Genomic DNA, 12,426 nt, shown 5'->3' with positions numbered 1-12,426 from the left:
ATGGATAAAAAACAAAACCTGTCTATATGCTGCCTAGAAGAGACTCACTTCAAAACCAAAGACATACAGACAGAAAGTAAAGGGATGGATAAATATATTTCATGCAACTAAGAGAGAGATAAAAGGAGTTGCAGTACTTCTTCCAGACAAAATAGACTTCAAAAAAAAGAAAGTCACAAAAGACAAATAAGGACATTACATAATGATAAAGGGGTCAGTCCAACAAGAGGATATAACCATTATAAATATCTATGTACTCAACACAGGAGCACCTACATATGTGAAACAAATACTAAGAGAATAAAAGGGGGAAATTGAATGGAATGCATTCATTTTAGGAGCCTTCAACACACCACTCACTCCAATGGACAGAACAACCAGGTAGATAATAAGTAAGAAGACAGAGTCACTGAACAATATATTAGAACAGATGGACCTAACACAACACTCCATACAAAAGCAACAGGATACACATTCTTCTCAAGTGCACATGAAACATTTTCAAGAATAGATCATATACTAGGCCACAGAAAGAGCCTCAGTAAATTCAAAAAGATTGAAATTGTACCAGCCATTTTCTCAGACCACAAATGTATGAAACTAGAAATAAATTACACAAAGAAAATAAAAAATCCCACAAACACATGGAGGCTTCACAACATGGTCCTTAATAACCCATCAATGACCAAATAAAAACAGAGATCAAGCAATACATGGAGACAAATGACAACAATAATTCAACACCAGAAAATCTATGGGACGCAGCAAAGGCTGTGCTAAGAGAGAAGTATATTGCAACACATGCCTACCTCAGGAAAGAACAGTTCCTTATGAAGAGTTTAAACTCATAACTAGCGAAACTAGAAAAAGAAGAACAAATGAGGCCCAAAGTCAGTAGAAGGAGGGACATAATAAAGATAAGAGCAAAAATAAATAAAATCAAAAAGAATTAAAAAATAGAATCAATGAAGGCAGGACCTGATTCTTTGAGAAAATAAACAAAATAGATAAACCCTTAGCCAAACTTATCAAGAAAAAAAGAGAGTCTACACAAATAAACAATCAGAAATGAGAAAGGAAAAATCACTATGGACACCAGAGAAATACAAAAAATTATGAGAGAATACTATGAAAAAACATATGCTAACAAACTGGATTACCTAGCAGAAATGGACAACTCTCTAGGAATATACAACTTTCCAAGGCTGACCCAGGAAGAAACAGAGAATCTCAGTAGACCAATTACCAGGAATGAAATTGAATTGGTTACCAAAAATTAACTAAGAACAAAACTCCTGAAACAGACGTTTTCACTACTGAATTCTATCAAACATTTAGTGAAGACCTAATACCCATCCTCCTTAAAGTTTTCCAAAAAGTAGAAGAGGAGGGAATATTTCCAAACTCATTCTATGAGGCCAGCATCAATCTAATACCAAAACCAGGTAAAGTCACCACAAAAAAAGAAAATTACAGACCAATATCCCTGATGAACATAGATGCTAAAATAAACAACAAAATATTAGCAAACCAAATTCAAAAATACATCAAAAAGATCATCCTTCATAATCAAGTATGATTTATTCCAGGGATACAAGGATGATATAACATTAGAAAACCCATCAACATCAACCACTACATCAACAAAAAGGACAAAAACCACATGATAATCTCCATAGATGCAGAGAAAGCATTTGACAAAATTCAACATCCTTTCATGATAAAAACTCTCAACAAAATGGGTACAGAGGGCTAGAACCTCAACATAATAAAGGCCATATATGACAAACCCACAGTCAAAATAATACTTAACAGCAAGAAGCTGAAACTTTTCCTTTAAGATCAGGAAAAAGACAAGGATGCCCATTCTCCCCACTTTGACTCAACATAGTTCTGGACGTCCTAGCCATGGCAATTAGGCAACATAAAGAAATAAAAGGCATCCATATTGCCAAGGAAGAAGTTAAGCTGTCCCTGTTTGCCCATGATATGATATTGTATGTTAAAAACCCCAAAGAATCCACTCCAAAACTATTAGATCTAATATCTGAATTCAGCAAAATTGCAGGACACCAAATTAATACACAGAAATCTATTGCATTCCTATACAGTAACAATGAACTAGCAGAAAGAGAAATCAGAAAAACAATTCCATTCACAATTGCATCAAAAAGAATAAAATACCTAGCAATAAACCTAATGAAGGAAGTGAAAGACCAATACCCTGAAAACTACAAGACATTCATGAGAGAAATTAAAGAAGATACCAGTAAATGGAAACACATCCCATGCTCATGGATAGGAAGAATTAATATTGTCAAAATGCCATCCTGCCTAAAACAATCTACATATTCAATACAATCCCTATAAATACCAACTGTATTCTTCAATGACCTAGAGAAAATCTTTCTAACATTCATGTGGGCCCACAAAAGACCCTGAATAGCCAAAGCAATCCTGAGAAGGAAGAATAAAGCAGGGGATGGATTACACTTCCCAACTTCAAGCTCTACTTCAAAGCCACAGTAATGAAGACAGTTTGGTGCTGGCACAAGAACAGACCCATAGACCAATGGAACAGACTAGGGAGCCCAGATATAAACCCAACCATACACAATAAAGGAGCCATGGATATACAATTGGTAAATGACAGACTCTTCAACAATTTGTGTTGGCAAAACTGGACAGCTACATGCAAGAGAATGAAACTGGATTACTGTCTAAATCCATACCCAATGTAAACTCAAAATGGATCAAAGATATGATTGTAAGTTATGAAACCATAAAACTCTTTGAAGAAAACAGTCAAAAATATCTTGAATATAAACATGAGCAACTTTTTCCTGAACACATATCCTTGGGCAAGGGAGACAAAATAAAAAATGAACAAATGGGAATGCATTAAGTTAAAAAGCTTCTGTACAGCAAATGATACCATCAGCAGAACAAAAAGGCATTCTACAGTATGGGAGAATATATTTGTAAATGTCATATCTGACAAGGGGTTAACATCCAAAATGTATAATAAAGAACTCATATTGTCAACACCCAAAAAGCAAATAACCATATTTAAAAAATGGGTAGAGGATATGAACAGAGAGTTCTCCAAAGGAGAAATTCAGATGGCCAACAGGCATATGAAAAGATGCTCCACATCACTAATTATCAGGGCACCCACAATGAGATATCACCTCATACCAGTGAGGATGGCCAGCATCGAAAAGACTAAGAAAAACAAATGCTGGTGAGGATGCAGATAAAGGGGAACTCTCCCACACTGCTGGTGGGAACATAAACTAGTTCAGCCATTGTAGAAAGCAATATGGATATTTCCCCCAAAAAACTGAAAATAGCAATACCATTGGACCCAGGAATACCACTCCTGGGAATTTACCCAAATAAAACAACCTCTCATTCAAAAAGACATAAAGAAAACAACTTCTCATATTCAAAAAGAGATATGCACTCCTATGTTTATCACAGCCCTATTTGCAATAACAAAGATAAGAAAGCATCCTAAGTGTCCATCAGTAGATGAATGGATAAAGAAGAGGTGGTACATATACACAGTGAAATACTATTCAACCATAAGAAAGAAACAAATCCTACTATTTGCAACAACATGGATGGAGCTAGAGAGTATTATGTTCAATGAAATGAGTCAGGCAGAGAAAGACAAATACCAAATGATTTCCCTCATTTGTGGAATAAAACAATGAAGTAAAACTGTAGGAGCAAAATAGCAGCAGACTCATAGACTCCAAGAAGGGACTGGTGGTTAACAAATGGGAGGGATGGGGTAGGGCTGGTGGGGAAGGAGATAGAAGGGGATTGTAGGTAAAACAATTGGTGTACATTGTGTGTGTAGGGTCACAGGGAAGACAGTGTAGCTCAGAGAAGACAAATAGGGACTCCGTGGCATTCTACTACACTGATGGACTGTGACTACAATTGGTATGGGTGGAAACTTGCTAATAGGGTGAATGTAATAACCCCAATGTTTTTCTCGTGAAACCTTCATAAGTGTGTATCAATGATACCTTAATAAAAAAAAATAACAAAATTAGATATTAGTTAATGAAAGGATAGAGATCCCTGAGTTTGGAGTTAAAAATTGAGTCCTTTGCCCCAACTTACTTGATAGTTTCCAGTCTGTAGGACAAAGAAGGAAAACTGAAGTGAACCTAACAGATAATCCCTGAAAGTAGAAGAGAAAGGAGATGAGAGCAGGATATCAGTGATGAGCCTGAACAGAAAGAGACCCTGACATTTTCAGAGGGCCCCCATTTGAATATTCAGTTGTCTACTATTCATAAAATGCATGAAAATACATATTCATACAAAGACATATGCAAATACTTTAGTAACTGTACTTTAAAAAAATCCAAATTTCCCATAAGCAAGTGAGTACACAAACCATTAGTGATACATACGGTCCATGGAATACTACAGAGCAACAAAAATGGAACTTATTATTTTTATTTGCAAGAACATAGGTGAATTTCAAAATATGCTGATTGAATACAGCCTGACAAAAAAGAGCAGCATATTCAGTATTACTGTATGTACACAAAATTCTAGCAAATGCCAACTTGTCTCTTGTGACAAAGCACAGCTGTGGTTCTCTTGGATAAGTTGTGCAGGGGGTGGTATGAGAAGCTGCCAGATAGATTGTTAAAAGTACATGAAAAAGCTTTGGGGGTGATAGATAGATAGTCTCATTGTCTTGATTGTGGTACTATTTTCAAGTAATTATATTCATATATCAAAACTTATGAAAGTATATACTTAGATATATGTAGAAAATTTTATGATTATTATTAGTGAACTTAAAATATCTTATTAGGATGTGTTTACATTAATAAATAAAAATAGATAAATATACTGTAATAAATATGACTTATGAATAAAAGTGGAACTTTTAATTTTTTGATAAATATCTTAAATATTTTTGGAAGATGGTGGCATGAGTAGTTCAGAGGAAATCTCCTCCCCAAAACATATATATTTATGAAAATACAATAAATACAACTATTCCTAAAAGAGACACAAGGGGATGCAGTACAACAGCCAGGATAAATCTACATTTGTGAGCACTCAGCGTCACACGAAGGGGGTAAGATACAAGCTGCAGCCAGGCGGGATCCGAACACTCCCCCACCCCAAAACCCGGTGGAAAGAAAGGAGTCAGAACGGGGATGGAGTGAAAGTCCAGGACTGCTAAACAACCAGCTCTAGAAATCCGCACCTGGAACTCAGACACAAGTTGCATGGGGTGCTGGATATTAGAGAAACAGAAAAGCAAAACCTGTGGGCAGGTCCCCACAACTGGTGCCCCTGAGACAAAAGAAAAGAGAGTGCTTTCTGCAAGTCTTAAAGAGACAGGGACCCCATAGCTGGAAGAAGTTGTCCCGGCAGCTGGGAATACTGGGGAAAATTAGGTGCCCTAAACGGAGATAGTGCTGCTCTGAAGCCCCTCACAGGACTAGGAAGACTGCCAGTCATTTCTCCAACTGGCATGGACCCCGACACACGGGCCCAGTAGCAGGAGAGTGGGAGCACGCGCCGGGGGCGGAAGCACTAGAAGGAACCGAGAGCAGATCCATGTGCCACAGGGCTAGCCCGCAGCAGTGTGACCGAACAGGCCAGGCGTGGCTCGCGTGCACCAGTGGCAGTGAAGCCAGAGCCCAGTAGAAGCCTGCTAGGAAAAGCCCTGTGCGCACCGGCAGTGGAGCCAGAGGGAGCAGGCGTGCTCTCAGGAGCTGACCAGAATCCCAGCCCAACGCTCACCAACTGGGCCAGACCCAAAGGCTGCTGCTGCCACACAGATGCCTGGCAGGGTCACCGCTAGCACAGAGGAGTGCACCTGGTGTGCCTGCCACTCCCCGCAGGGCTCCACACTGCTCTGACAGACACCCCACCCACAGCAGTTTAGGAGATTAACCCTGTGGCTGCTGCAAGAGTGCAGATAGTCGTCACAGGTAGTGGAGAAGGGCAAGGCATCCAGCAAGCAGGAAAGGACTTTCTTCTCTCAGCAGACACACCCGCAACCTGCCTACAGCCACTGCAATCACCATGAAAAGGTAAAATAATCTGACCCAGTCCAAGATAGTTACACCTGAGAAAGGATCTGCAGACGCATACCTAACCAGTCTCCCTGAAAAAGAATTCAAAATAAAAATCATAAACATGCTGACAGAGCTGCAGAGAAATATGCAAGAGCTAAGGGATGAAGTCTGGAGGGAGACTACAGACATCCGGAGGGAGATTACAGATGTCGAGAGGTAGATTACAGAAGTGAAACAAACTCTGGAAGGATTTATAAGCAGAATGGATAAGATGCAACAGGCCATTGATGGAATAGACACCAGAGAACAAGAATGCATGGAAGCTAATGCAGAAAGAGATAAAAGGATCTCCAGGAATGAAACAATATTAAGAGAACTGTATGAACAATCCAAAAGGAACAATACCTGCATTATAGGGGTACCAGAAGAAGAAAAGAGAGAAAAAGGGATAGAAACAGTCTTTGAAGAAACAATTGCTGAGAACTTCCCCAAACTGGGGGAGGAAATAGTTGCTCAGACTACGGAGGCACACAGAACTCCTGAAAGACAGGATCCAAGGAGGTCAACACCAAGACACATAATAATTAAAACGCCAAAGATCAAGGACAGGGACAGAGTATTAAAGGCAGCCAGAGAGAGCAAAAAGGTCACCTACAAAGGAAAACCCATCAGGCTATCATCAGACTTCTCAATAGAAACCTTACAGGCCAAAAGAGAATGGCATCATATATTTAATGCAATGAAACAGAAGGGCCATGAACCAAGGATACTTTATCCAGCACGATTATCATTTAAATATGAAGGAGGGATTAAACATTTCCCAGACAAGCAAAAGTTGAGGGAATTTTCCTCCCACAAACCACCTCTACAGGGCATCTTAGAGGGAATGCTCTAGATGGGAGCACTCCTATAAAGAGCACAGAACAAAACACCCAACATATGAAGAATGGAGGAAGAGGAAAAAGAAGGGAAAGAAATAATAATCAGACTGTGTTTATAACAGCTCAATAAGCAAGTAAGGTCAGACAGTAATATAGTAAAGAAGCTAACCTTGAACCTTTGGAACCACAAATCTAAAGCCTGCAATGGCAATAAGTACATATCTTTCAATAATCACCCTAAATATAAATGGACTGAATGCACCAATCAAAAGACACAGAGTAATAGAATGAATAAAAAAGCAAGACCCATCTATATGCTTCTTACAAGACACTCACCTCAAAACCAAAGACATGCACAGATTAAAAGTCAAAGGTGGGAGAAAGATATTTCATGCAAACAACAGAGAGAAAAAATCAGGTGTTGCAATACTAGTATCAAACAAAATAGACTTCAAAATAAAGAAAGTAACAAGAGATAAAGAAGGACATTACATAATGATAAAGGGCTCAGTCCAACAAGAGGATATAACCATTATAAAAAATATGCACCCAATACAGCAGCACCAATATATGTGAAACAAATACTAACAGAATTAAAGGAGGAAATAGAATGCAATGCATTCATTTTGTTAGACTTTAACACACCACTCACCCCAAAGGACAGATCCACCAGACAGAAAATAAGGACACAGAGGCACTGAACAACGCGCTAGAACAGATGGACCTAATAGACATCTATAGAACTCCACATCCAAAAGCAACAGGATACACATTCTTCTCAAGTACACATAGAACAATCTCCAGAATATATCACATACTAGGCCACAAAAAGAACCTCAGTAAATTCCAAAAGATTGAAATCCTACCAACCAATTTTCAGACCACAAAGGCATAAAACCAGAAATAAATTGTACAAAGAAAGCAGAAAGGCTCACAAACACATGGAGGCTTAGCAACACGATCCTAAATAATCAATGGATCAATGACAAAATCAAAATGGAGATACAGAAATATATGGAAGCAAATGATAACAATAACACAAAGCCCCAACTTCTGTGGGACGCAGCAAAAGCAGTCTTAAGAGGAAAGTATATAGCAATCCAAGCATATTTAAAGAAGGAAGAACAATCCCAAATGAATAGTCTAATGTCACAATTATCAAAATTGTCAGAAGAAGAACAAATGAGGCCTAACGTCAGCAGAAGGAGGGACATACTAAAGATCAGAGAAGAAATAAATAAAATTGAGAAGAATAAAACAATAGCAAAAATCAATGAAACCAAGAGCTGGTTCTTCGAGAAAATAAGCAAAATAGATAAGCATCTAGCCAGACTTATTAAGAGAAAAAGACAGTCAACACACATCAACAGAATTAGAAATGAGAAAGGAAAAATCATGATGGACCCAAAGAAATACAAAGAATTATTAGAGAATACTATGAAAACCTATATGCTAACAAGCTGGAAAACATAGGAGAAATGGACAACTTCTTAGAAAAATACAACCATCCAAGATTGACCCAGAAAGAAACAGAAAATCTAATCAGACCAATTACCAGCAACGAAATTGAAGTGGTAATCAAAAAACTACGCAAGAACAAAACCACCGGGCCAGATGGATTTACCTCTGAATTTTATTAGAAATAAAGAGAAGAGATAACATCAATCCTCCTTAAAATTTTCCAAAAATTGGAAGAGGAGGGAATACTCCCAAACTCATTCTATGAAGCCAACATCACCCTAATACCAAAAACAGGCAAAGACACCACCAAAAAAGAAAACTACAGACCAATATCCCTGATGAATGTAGATGCAAAAATACTCAACAAAATATTAGCAAACCGAATTCAAAAATACATCAAAAGGATCATACACCATGACCAAGTGGGATTAATCCCAGGGATGCAAGGACGGTACAACATTCGAAAATCCATCAACATCATCCAACACATAAACAAAAAGAAGGACAAAAACCACATGATCTTCTCCATAGATGCTGAAAAATTAATTCAACATCCATTCATGATAAAAACTCTCAACAAAATGGGCATAGAGGGCAAGTACCACTACATAATAAAGGCCATATATGATAAACCTACAGCTAACATCATACTGAACAGCAAGAGGCTGAAAGCTTTTCCTCTGAGATCGGGAACAAGACAGGGATGCCCACTCTCCCCACTGTTATTCAACGTGTTACTGGAGGTCCTAGCCACGGCAATCAGACAAAACAAAGAAATACAAGGAATCCAGATTGGTAAAGAAGAATTAAACTGTCACTATTTGCAGATGACATGATATTGTACATAAAAAAACCCTAAAGACTCCACTGCAATACTACTAGAATTAATATCAGAACTCAGCAAAGTTGCAGGATACAAAATTAACACACAGAAATCTGTAGCTTTCCTATATACTAACAATGAACTAATAGAAAGAGGAATCAGGAAAACAATTCCATTCACAATAGCATCAAAAAGAATAAAATACCTAGGAAGAAACCTAATCAAAGAAGTGAAAGACCTATACCCTGAAAACTATAAGACACTCTTAAGAGAATTTAAAGAGGTCACTAACAAATGGAAACTCATCCCATGCTCCTGGCTAGGAAGAATTAATATCGTCAAAATGGCCATCCTGCCCAAAGCCATATACAGATTCGATGCAATCACTATCAAATTACCAACAGCATTCTTCAATGAAGTGGAACAAATAGTTCAAAAATTCATATGGAACTGTCAAAGACCCTGAATAGCCCACGCAATCCTGAGAAGGAAGAATAAAGTGGGGGGAATCTCACTCCCCAACTTCAAGCTCTACTACAAAACCACAGTAATCAAGACAAATTGGTAGTGGCACAAAAACAGAGCCACAGACCAATGGAACAGAATAGAGACTCCAAACATTAACCCAAGCATATATGGCCAATTTATATTTGATAAAGGAGCCATGGACATACAATGGGGAAATGATGGTCTCTTCAACAGATGGTGCTGGAAAAACTGGACAGCTACATGTAAGAGAATGAAACTGGATCACTGTCTAACCACATACACAAAAGTAAACTCCAAATGGATCAAAGACCTGAATGTATGTCATGAAACCATAAAACTCTTAGAAGAAAACCTAGGCAAAAATCTCATGGACATAAACATGAGTGACTTCTTCATGAACATATCTCCCCGGGCAAGGGAAACAAAGGCAAAAATGAACAAGTGGAACTATATCAAGCTGAAAAGCATCTGTACAGAAAAGGACACCATCAATAAAACAAAAAGGTATCCTACAGTATGAGAGAACATATTCATAAATGACAGATCTGATATAGGATTGACATCCAAAACATATAAAGAGCTCACCCATCTCAACAAACAAAAAGCAAATAATCCAATTAAAAAATGTGCAAAGGAGCTGAATAGACAGTTCTCTAAAGAAGAAATCCAGATGGCCAACAGGCACATGAAAAGATGCTATACATCACTAATCATCAGAGAAATGCAAATTAAAACCACAATGATATATCACCTCACACCAGCAAGGATCACCATCATCGAAAAGACAAACAACAACAAATGTTGGCAAGGTTGTGGAGAAAGGGGAACCCTCTTACACTGCTTGTGGTATTGTAAACTAGTTCAACCATTGTGGAAAGCAGTATGGAGGTTCCTCATAATGCTCAAAATAGAAATACCATTTGACCCAGGAATTCCACTTCTAGGAATTTACCCTAAGAATGCAGCACTCCAGTTTGAAAAAGACAGATGCACCCCTATGTTTATTGCTGCACTGTTTACAATAGCCAAGATATGGAAACAACCTAAATGTCCATCAGTAGATGAATGGATAAAGAAGAAGTGGTACATATACACAATGGAATATTACGCAGCCATAAGAAAAAAACAGATCCTACCGTTTGCAACAACACGGATGGAGCTAGAGGGTATTATGCTCAGTGAAATTAGCCAAGCGGAGAAGGACAAGTACCAAATGATTTCACTCATATGTGGAGTATAAGAACAAAGGAAAACTGAAGGAACAAAACAGCAGCAAAATCACAGAACTCAAGAATGGACTAATATTTACCAAAGGGAAAGGGACTGGGGACGATGGGTGGGAAGGGAGGGATGAGGGCGGGTAAAAAGAAAGAGGGCATTATGATTAGCATGTGTAGTGTGGGGGGGGCACGGGGAAGTCTGTGCAACACAGAGAAGACAAGTAGTGACTTTACAGCATCTTACTACACAGATAGACAGTGACTGTGAAGGGGTATGTGTGGGGGACTTGGTGAAGGGGGGAGCCTAGTAAACATAATGTTCTTTCTGTAATTGTAGATTAATGATACTAAAATTTAAAAAAAATTACAATTAAAATAAATAAATAAATAAAATAAATAAAATAAAATAAAAAATATTTTTGAACGGTAACAGCTGTCCATGTGTTTCCATCTTTGTGGTAACTCAGTGAAAACGTTAGAATTTCCATAATACCAAAATGCTTACTTACATTCAGGTTAGCACATATTATTCCAAGTCTTCAAATAATGTTTACTACTTCCATGAAACATTAAAAATTAAATACAGTGATGATGAAATTATTCCAATGAAATGGTACATGAATAAAAATGCATTTTTCAGATTTATTGAAATGTAAACGCTGACTACCTGAAAGAGTTTTTCTAAAGTGAACTTTTCAGAAACTAATTCAATATTACATTATTACTCAATGTTTTATTGCATGGGCAGTTTGTCAATATATCGGTATCAGAGTGAATCCTTGCTCCAGGCAGCTTCAATAAATCCTTTCTCTGGGCTCAGTTGTATGTATCTAGAAGATTTAGTAATACATTGTCATCAACAAATGTACTTATTATAAGTAAGACATAATTTAAATCATATAAAAAAGCAGGGGTCAAAAAAATTTTTTCCTGTTCAATAAAATATACAAAAATGTTAAAGACATCCCAGGAATTATGGTTTCAAATATAAACTTCAAGTTTATGTATATATTTTCCTTAGGGTTATACTATACTTATAATACTTTATAGTTTATGAAAAACATATATCTCACTTGAACAAATGAATATAAATAAATTAGTAAAACTATGTATCTCTGTAACATATTTTTTGTACATATGCTGTGATATTTGAAAAATCCAATTGCTCCATGTTGTCTGTATATCTCTCTGATACTGTAGTCACTTCTGATTTGAATTTATGAGTTTTCAAAAAATGTTGGTGTGTGAGCTTTATTGAATAGTCTTTTCATCCAGCAGTGCTCATAGGTGAGGATTGAATTTAAGACCTCAATTTTGAAACTTTCTAAGATGCATTTGTTGAAAGAACTGGCATCTTTTTTTTTTAGTAAGGTATCATTGATACACAGTTTTCTAAAGGTTTCACATGAAAAACATTGTGGTTACAACATTGACTCATATTATCAAGTCCCCCACACACCCCATTGCAGTCACTGTCCATCAGC

This window comes from Manis pentadactyla, chromosome 9 (assembly GCF_030020395.1).
Source record: "Manis pentadactyla isolate mManPen7 chromosome 9, mManPen7.hap1, whole genome shotgun sequence".
In the NCBI taxonomy this organism is placed as follows: Eukaryota; Metazoa; Chordata; class Mammalia; order Pholidota; family Manidae; genus Manis; species Manis pentadactyla.
The sequence above is the reverse complement of the archived record's forward strand: the minus strand, read 5'-3'. Positions refer to the sequence as shown.